The following is an 8724-nucleotide window of genomic DNA, read 5'->3' as shown; positions in this document are numbered from 1 at the left end:
ACTTCCCCTCTGAGGGTTGGACATCCATCCCAACAGCCAAATGTCCTGCCATGAGGAAGGAGGAGTTCTCTATTGTGCTTCAGGTTGCCCCATTGGCAGGGATTCCAGCAAAGGTCTGGAGACAGGTGCATGAATACCAAGGATGGGTAGAGATGATGTACTTGGGCCATGGCAATCCAAAATGCTAGATATGAGGCCCGCTCTCTGGTGGTTGAAACTCGGTCGGGGCTCAGGCTCTGTCAGACACAGCACTAGTGGCCATGGCAGCCTATAAATCTAGGTTGACTCAAGGGCCGAGCAGATTGCTCCTAATGTGGAGTTTCTGGGCAGACTTCTAGGCCTTTTTTCATTCGATGGCGAGGGCAGAATGCTGCGTTGTGGCTCCAGATTTCCCTGTCAAGAGGGCTTGGGGACCAGTCAGTTGAGGGTGGAATTGTAAGCTCAAGCTACAGTTCAATTCAGTGCCAAGTGGAAGGCAGTTCCAATGTGCAGTGGTTTACTCGAGACATCCAGCACCAGAATAAGGGTGGATGTCAGATGTTTGCTCACACTAGAGTTTGTGTCTATGATAACCGACAAATGGATGGGTGGCATAAAGAGGCCATGGAGGAGTTCACATGCTGAGGTCTGTGAACTGTTACAAAAAGTAATGTTTCCTTGTACTAGGCAGGTGAAGTCTGGTTTGTTTACTCTAGGTTCCCCCATGTGGAAAGTTTGTGAACCAGATTTCTCTGGCATGGATGCCTGGAAAGCACATCTCCATTGACCATTGCAGCTGAGGAGCAAGGAAGGTTCGTTCTGGTGGCTCTGGGGCAAAGTACCAAGGCCTTGAGTTGACATGGGATCTCTTGCAGATGGGTCACAATTCTGGTTTGTTACCAGGGAGAACTTAGAATGTGCTGGTTGATAAGGTTCCATGCAGGATTCTCCTACCCTTAGGGTTTTGCACAGGTTGAAGAGCACCCTTCTGGGGACAGGAGATGTCCTTTCATGTTGCTCAGGGACCACATGATGTCTCATAAATTAGTATATCAGAATAGGCCCCTGAGGACAGATGCCTGAAAACCCAATGGGGTTCCATTGAGAGCCTAGGGGAATTTTTAGTTCAATCTTCTAACTTACGATCATTGACATGGCTGTCTCCCTGGATGTAGGTGATCATGTAGATGTTTCAGACTTCACATTTCTGTCAAGAGTGGCCGGCAATATTGGGGTGGGCTTAGGGGCCTTACAGGTTTTTCCTAATCTGGAAGGTTTGGGCAACGCTGATATGCACAGTGTCCTTGGCGATGGCAGCCAGAGTTCTGTGGTGTGGCTACAGAGATCCCATTCTGGTGGGCATGTGAGCCATGGATTTGGGAGAGAAGTCTGGAAACACAAATTCGGGTTAGTGACTTTGTGGCGATGTGATCACAGGCCCTATGCATAGACATGGAGGGCAGCTTGTCATGAACAATAATCAGGAAGACTGGAAGGCAGTAGCACAGGCTTTTCAATCCAGATTGTGTGTCCAGGATGGCCTTGGAATGCAGGTGTGCTGTCATGGGTCCATGGTAGTCTTTTCCTCTCCATGGTTCCTGGCGTCTCTCCATAGTTTGGTGGCTTTTTCGGGGAAGGGAAGAGTGCTGTTTTCCATCTTATGTGTGCCACAAAACAGGATTTCAAGAGACGGGCTCCGTTTCATGGCATCTGGGACATCACAACAAGGGTTAGGATTTGGGCCTAGGGGCGTACAAGGCCTACAATGCAGGTCCATGGTGGTGCAACAGAGAGGGATTTTTTGAAAGCATGCTCAGGCTGAGGGTCACATTGTCTGTTTGCATCCAGGAAGACCCTGAGGAGTGGGCGTGGTCTCATTGGACTTGTAACCGACTCCACCTTTGAAATTTGAACACCCATGCCAACAGCCAAGTTTCCTGCCATGAGGAAGGAGGAGATCTCTATTGTGCTTCAGGTTGACCCATTGGCAAGGATTCCAGCAAAGTTCTGGGGACAGGTGCCTGAATACCAAGGATGGATAGAGATGACGTACTTGGGCCCTGGCAATCCCAAATGCTACATGTGGGGCCCACTCTCTGGTGACTGACATTAGGTCGGGGCTCAGGCTCTGTCAGACATAGCAGTAGTGGCCAGGGAAACCTATAAATTGGGGTCCCTCCAATATAGGTCCAAGCAGATTGATCCTCAGTGGGGTTTCTGGCCAGACTCACCAGGCACTTGTTTCTATCGGGAAGGCAGAATGCTTCCTTGTGTCTCCAGAATTCCCTATGAAGAGGGCTTGGGGACCAGTCGGGTGAGGATGGAATTATAAAGCCAAGCTTCGGTTCACTTCAGTGCCGAGGGGAAGGCAGTTCCTATGTGCAGTGGCTTTTTCGAGATATTCAGCACCTGAGTAAGGGCGGATTTCAGATATTTGCTCACACTGGAGTTTGTGTCTATGATGACTAACAAATGGAGGGATGGCGTCAAGAAGCCATGGAGGGGGTTTCACATTGAGGTTTATGAGCTGCTCCAAATAGCAAGATTTCATTCTACTAGACAGGTGGAGTCTGGTTTATTTGCTCCAGCTTCCCCCATAGGAAAAATGAAGTAGCAGAGCTCTACCGCATGAATGCCTGGAAAGTTCAACTTCATTGACCATTGCAACTGAAGAACATGGCAGCTTCATTCTGGTGTCTCTGGAGCGAAGTACCAAGTCCTTGATTTGACATAGAATCTCTTGCAGATGGGCCACAAAGCTGGTTTGTTACCAGGGAGATCTTAGAATGTGCTGGTGGCTAAGGTGATTTGCAGGATTCTACTACCCTGGGCTTTTGCACAGATGGAAGGGCACGGTTTCCTTCTGGGGACAAAACATGTTCTGTTGTGTTGCCGAGAGACCGCATGTTGTATCATAAGTTCATATTCCAGTACAGGCCTCTGAGGACAGATGACTGAAAACTGAATCTAGGGCACCAATGACATCTTAAGGGCATGTTAGTTTCACTATTCTGACTCAGGACCATTGATTTGGGTGTCTGCCTAGATGTAGGTGATCAGGGTGTTTCAGACTGTGCATTTGTGTTCAGAGCATCTGCCAATATGGGGGTAGGCTCAGGGGCCTTGCAGTTTTCTCCTAATCTAGAAGGTTTGGGCTACCGTGACGGGCACAGTTCCCTTGGGGATGGCAGGAAAAGTCCTGTGGTGTGGATCCAGAGACCCTATCCTGGAGGGTATGTGTGCCATGGTTTGGTAGAGAAGTCTGCAAACACAAATTCGAGTTAGGGTGAGTGGAGAGGTGATCACAGGCTCAATGCTTAGACCTGGAGGGCAGCTTATCTGAAACTGTAATTAGGGTGATTGGATGGTGGTAGCACAGGCTTTTCTCTCTCAATTGTGTGTCCTGGATGGCCTCGGAATGCAGGTGGGTTCTCATGGGTCCATGGGAAACTTTTTCTCTTTATGGATCCTGGTAGCTGCCCATAATTTGGTGGCTTTTTTGGGGAAGGGAAGAGTGCTGTTTTCCATCTGAGGGGTGCCCCAAAACAGGGATTCCAGAGGTGGGCTCTGGGTCTGGGCACCTGGAAAATCTCAAAAAGTTTTAATATTTGTGCCTAGAGGCGTACCAGGCCTGCAATGTGGGATCATGGTGGTGAAACTGAGAGGGATTCTTTGCAAGCATACTCAGGCTGAGGGTCACAATGCCTATTTGTGCCCAGAGCGGCCCTCAGGAGTGAGCATGGTCTCATTGGTCTTGTAACTGGCTCCCCTTTGAGAGATGGACACCCATCCCAACAGTCAAGTTTCCTGCTGTGAGGAAGGAGGAGTTTTCTATTGTGCTTCAGGTTCCCCTGCAGGGATTCCAGCCAAGGTCTGGGACAGGTGCCTGAATACCAAGGATGCATAGAGATGACATACTTCGGCCTTGGCAATCCCAAATGCTAGATCTGGGGCCCAGTCTCTGGTGACTGACACTAGGTCGGGGCTCAGGCTCTGTCAGACACAGCAGTAGTGGCCAGAGTAACCTATAAAACGGGGTTCCCTCCAATATGGGGCCGAGAAGATTGATCCTCATGTAAGGTTTCTGGCCAGACTCACCAGGCACTTGTTTCTATTGGGAAGGCAGAATGCTGTATTATGGCTCCAGAGTTCCCTATCAAGAGGGCTTGAGGAGCAGTCAGGTGAAGATGGAATTGTAAACACAAGCTACGGTTTATTTCAGTGCCATGCGGAAGGCAGTTCCTATGTGCAGCGGCTTATTTGAGATATCCCGCACCTGAGGAAGGGCGGATGTCAAATATTTGCTCACACTGGAGTTTGTATCTATGATAACTGGCAAATAGAGGGCTGGCGTCAAGAGGCCATGGAGGGGTTTTCACGTTGAGGCTTATGAGCTGCTCCAAACAGCAAGGTTTCATTCTACTGGACAGGTGGAGTGTGGTTTATTTGCTCCAGGGTCCCCCATGTGGAAAATATGGGTAGCAGAGCTTTACCGCATGGATGCCTAGAAAGCTCAAATCGATTGACCATTGCAGCTGAGGAACATGGCAGGTTCTTTCTGGTGTCTGGAGCGAAGTACCAAGTCCTTGATTTGACATGGAATCTCTTGCAGATGGGTCACAATGCTGGTTTGTTACCAGGATGATCTTAGAATATGCTGATGGCTAAGGGCCTGTGCAGGATTCATATACCCTGAGGGTTTGACTCAGGTCCAAGAGCACGGCTTCTGTCTGGGCAGGAGATGTTCAGTTGTGGGGCTCAGGGACCACATGTTTTATCATAAGTTGGTATTCAAGAACAGGCCTCTGAGGACAGAAGCCTGAAAACCTAATCTACAGTTCCAAATAGGTCTTAGGGGCATGTCAGTTTCAATCATCTGACTCAGGATCATTGACTTGGATGTCTGCCTGGATGAAGTTGATCAGGGTGTTTTGACTGCTCATTTGCATCCAGAGCAGCCTCCATATGCTCCATATGGAGCAGCCTCCATATGGGTGGGCTCAGGGGCCTTACAGGTTTCTCCTAATCTGGAGGGTTTGGGCAACTGTGACAGGCACTGTTTCCTTGGGGATAGCAGGCACGTCCTGTGGTGTGGCTCCAGATGCCCCATCCTGGAGAGCATGTGAACCATGGTTTTGGGAGAGAAGTCTGCAAACACAAACTCGGGCTAGGGTTAGAGGCGAGGTGATTGCAGGCCCAATGCATAGACCTGAGGGAAGCTCATCAGGAACTGTAAATCAGGTGACTCGAAGGCAGTAGCACAGACTATTGTATCTGGATTTTGTTTCCATGATGGGCTCAGAATGGAGGTGTGGTCTCATGGGTTAATGGGAGATTTTTCCTCTCAAAGTTGCTGACTGCTCCCAATAGTTTGGTTGCTTTCTCGGGGAAGGGAAGAGTGCTGTTTTCCAACTTAGGGGTGCCCCAAAACAGGGATTCCAGAGACGGGCTTTGGGTCTGGGTGCCTGGAAAATTCCACCAAGTGTTAGGATTTGGGCCTAGGGGCATACCAGGGCTGCAATGTGGGATCCTGAAGGTGCAACTGAGAGCATTTATTTGACAGCATGCTCAGGCTGAGGGTCAAAATGCTTGCTTGTGCCCAGGGTGGCCCTCATAAGTGGGCGTAGTCTCATTGGCCTTGCAACTGGCTTCCACTCTGAGGTTTGGACTACCATCCCAGCAGCCAGAATTCCTGCCATGGGGAAGGAGGAGTTCGCTATTGTGCTTCAGGTTCCCCCATTGTTAGTGATTCCAGAAAAGGTGTAGGGAACAGATACCTGAATAACAAGGTTGGGTAGAGATGATGGCCCTGGGCCATGGCCAGTCTCACATGTTGGATATGGACACCACCCACTGGGTGGCTGCCATGAGGTCGGGGCTCAGGCTCTGTCAGACACAGCACTAGTGGCCATGGTAGCCTATAAATCGGGGTTCCCTCGTGATCTGAGCAGATTGATCCCAATGTCGTGTTTCTGGGAGTACTAAACCAGGCCATTCTTCTTTCTATGGGGAAGGCAGAATACTGCGTTGTAGCTCCAGAATTCACTGTCAAGAGGACTTGCAGACCTGGAGGGTGAGGATGAAATTGTAAACCCAAGCTCCTTTTCAATTCAGTGCCAAACAAAAGGCAGTTTCAGTGTACAGCAGCTTATTTGAATATCCAGCACCTGAGTAAGGGTGTATGTCAGATGTTTGCTCACGCTGGAGTTTGTGTCTATGATGACTGACAAATAAAGTGGTGTCATCAAGAGGCCATGGAGGCTTTTTCGCAATGGGTTTGCCTCCAGAACACAGGTGTCCTGAAAACCACCGCTTCATCCTAAACCAGAATGGGGAAGGAAAAGACTCATATCAACATTGTTGTCATCGGACACGTAGATTCGGGCAAGTCTACCACTACTGGTCATCTGATCTACAAATGTGGTGGGATCAATAAAAGAACTATCGAAAATTTCGAGAAGGAGGCTGCTGAGATGGGAAAAGGCTCCTTCAAGTATGCCTGGGTCTTGGATAAACTGAAAGCTGAATGTGAACGTGGTATCACCATTGATATCTCCCTGTGGAAATTTGAGACCAGCAAGTATTATGTGACTATCATTGATGCTCCAGGACGCAGAGACTTTATCAAAAACATGATTACAGGCACATCCCAGGCTGACTGTGCTGTCCTGACTGTTGCTGCTGGTGTTGGTGAATTTGAAGCAGGTATCTCCAAGAACGGGCAGACCCGTGAGCATGCCCTTCTGGCTTACATACTGGATGTAAAAGAACTAATTGTTGGTGTTAACAAAATGGATTCCACTGAGCCACGCTACAGCCAGAAGAGATACGAGGAAATCGTTAAGGAAGTCAGCACCTACATTAAGAAAATTGGCTACAACCCCGACACAGTAGCATTTGTGCCAATTTCTGGTTGGAATGGTGACAACATGCTGGAGCCAAGTGCTAATATGCCTTGGTTCAAGGGATGGAAAGTCACCCGTAAAGATGGGAATGCCAGTGGAACCACACTGCTTGAAGCTCTGGATTGCATTCTGACACCAACTCATCCAACTGACAAGCCCTTGCGTCTGCCTCTCCAGGACGTCTACAAAATTGGTGGTATTGGTACTGTCCCTGTGGGCCGAGTGGAGACTGGTGTCCTTAAGCCTGGCATGGTGGTCACTTTTGCTCCAGTCAATGTTACAACTGAAGTCAAGTCTGTTGAAATGCACCATGAAGATTTGAGTGAGGCTCTTCCTGGGGACAATGTGGGCTTCAATGTCAAGAACGTATCTGTCAAAGATGTTCGTCGTGGCAATGTGGCTGGTGACAGCAAAAATGACCCACCAATGGAAGCACCTGGCTTCACAGCTCAGGTGATTATCCTGAACCATCCAGGCCAAATTAGTGCTGGATATGCACCTGTGCTGGTTTGTCACACAGCTCACATTGCTTGCAAGTTTGCTGAGCTGAAGGAGAAGATAGATCATCGTTCTGGATAAAAGCTGGAAGATGGTCCCAAGTTCTTGAAATCTGGTGATGCTGCCATTGTTGATATGGTTCCTGGCAAGCCTATGTGTGTTGAGAGCTTCTCTGACTATCCTCCTCTGGGCCATTTCGCTGTTCGTGACATGAGACAGACGGTTGCTGTGGGTGTCATCAAAGCAGTGGACAAGAAGGCAGCTGGAACTGGCAAGGTCACCCAGTCTTCCCAGAAAGCTCAGAAGGCTAAATGAATATTATACCCAATAAGTACCACCCCAGTCTTAATCAGTGGTGGAAGAACGGTCTCAGAACTGTTTGTGTCAATTGGCCATTTAAGTTTAATAGTAAAAGACTGGTTAATGATAACAATGCATCATAAAACCTTCAGAAGGAAAGGAGAATGTTTTGTGGACCATTTGTTTATTTTTATTTTTGTGTGTGTGTGTGTGGTAGTTTTAAGTTATTAGTTTTTAAAATCAGTACTTTTTAATGGAAACAACTTGACCAAAAATCTGTCACAGAATTTTGAGACCCATTAAAACAAAAGTTTAATGAGAAAAAAAAAAAGGGGGCCATGGAAGATTTCCCACGCTGGGGCTTGTTAGATGCTCTAAACAGCAAGGTTTCCTTCTAACGGACAGGGGGAGTCTAGTTTGTTTACTCTAGGGCTCCCCATATTGAAAGTTTGGGTAGCAGAGCACTCCCACATGGATGCCTGGAAAGCACACCTCCATTGACCATTGCAGCTGAGGAAAATGGCAGATTCGTTCTGGTGGCTCTTGGGCAAAGTACCAATGCCTTGAGTTGACATGGAGGCTCATGGAGATGAAGCACAATGCAGGTTTGTTACCAGTGAGATCTTAGAATGTGCTGGTGGCTATGCGGCCCTGTAGGATTCATGTACCCTGAGCGTTTGACACAGGTCCAAGAGCACGGGTTCCATCTGAAGACAGGCGATGTTCTGTTGTGGGGTTCAGGGACCACATGGTGCATCATAAGTTCGTATTCTAGAACAGGTCTCTGACAACAGATGCCTGAAAACCTAATCTAGGGGTCCAGTGAAGTCCTAGGGGCATGTCAGTTTCAATCTTCTGACTCAGGACCATTGACTTGGGTGCCTGCCTGGATTCAGGTAATCAGGGTGTTTCAGACTGTGCATTTTCATCCATAGCGGCCTCCAGTATTGGGGTGATCTCAGGGGCCTTGCATTTTTCTCCTAATCTGGATGGTTTGGGCAACTTTGATGGGTACAGTTTCCTTGGGGATGGCAGGCACACA

At 48.5% G+C, this 8724-nt stretch overlaps 1 pseudogene; it reads left to right on the top strand.

Annotated features, from left to right (window-relative positions):
• Window positions 1-6297: 6297 nt before the first annotated feature.
• Window positions 6298-7812, top strand: LOC122904617 (annotated as a pseudogene).
• Window positions 7813-8724: the final 912 nt, after the last annotated feature.

The sequence above is a fragment of the Neovison vison genome, chromosome 4, assembly GCF_020171115.1.
Source record: "Neovison vison isolate M4711 chromosome 4, ASM_NN_V1, whole genome shotgun sequence".
NCBI lineage: Eukaryota > Metazoa > Chordata > Mammalia > Carnivora > Mustelidae > Neogale > Neogale vison.
This window is presented reverse-complemented; position numbering and strand designations above follow the sequence as displayed.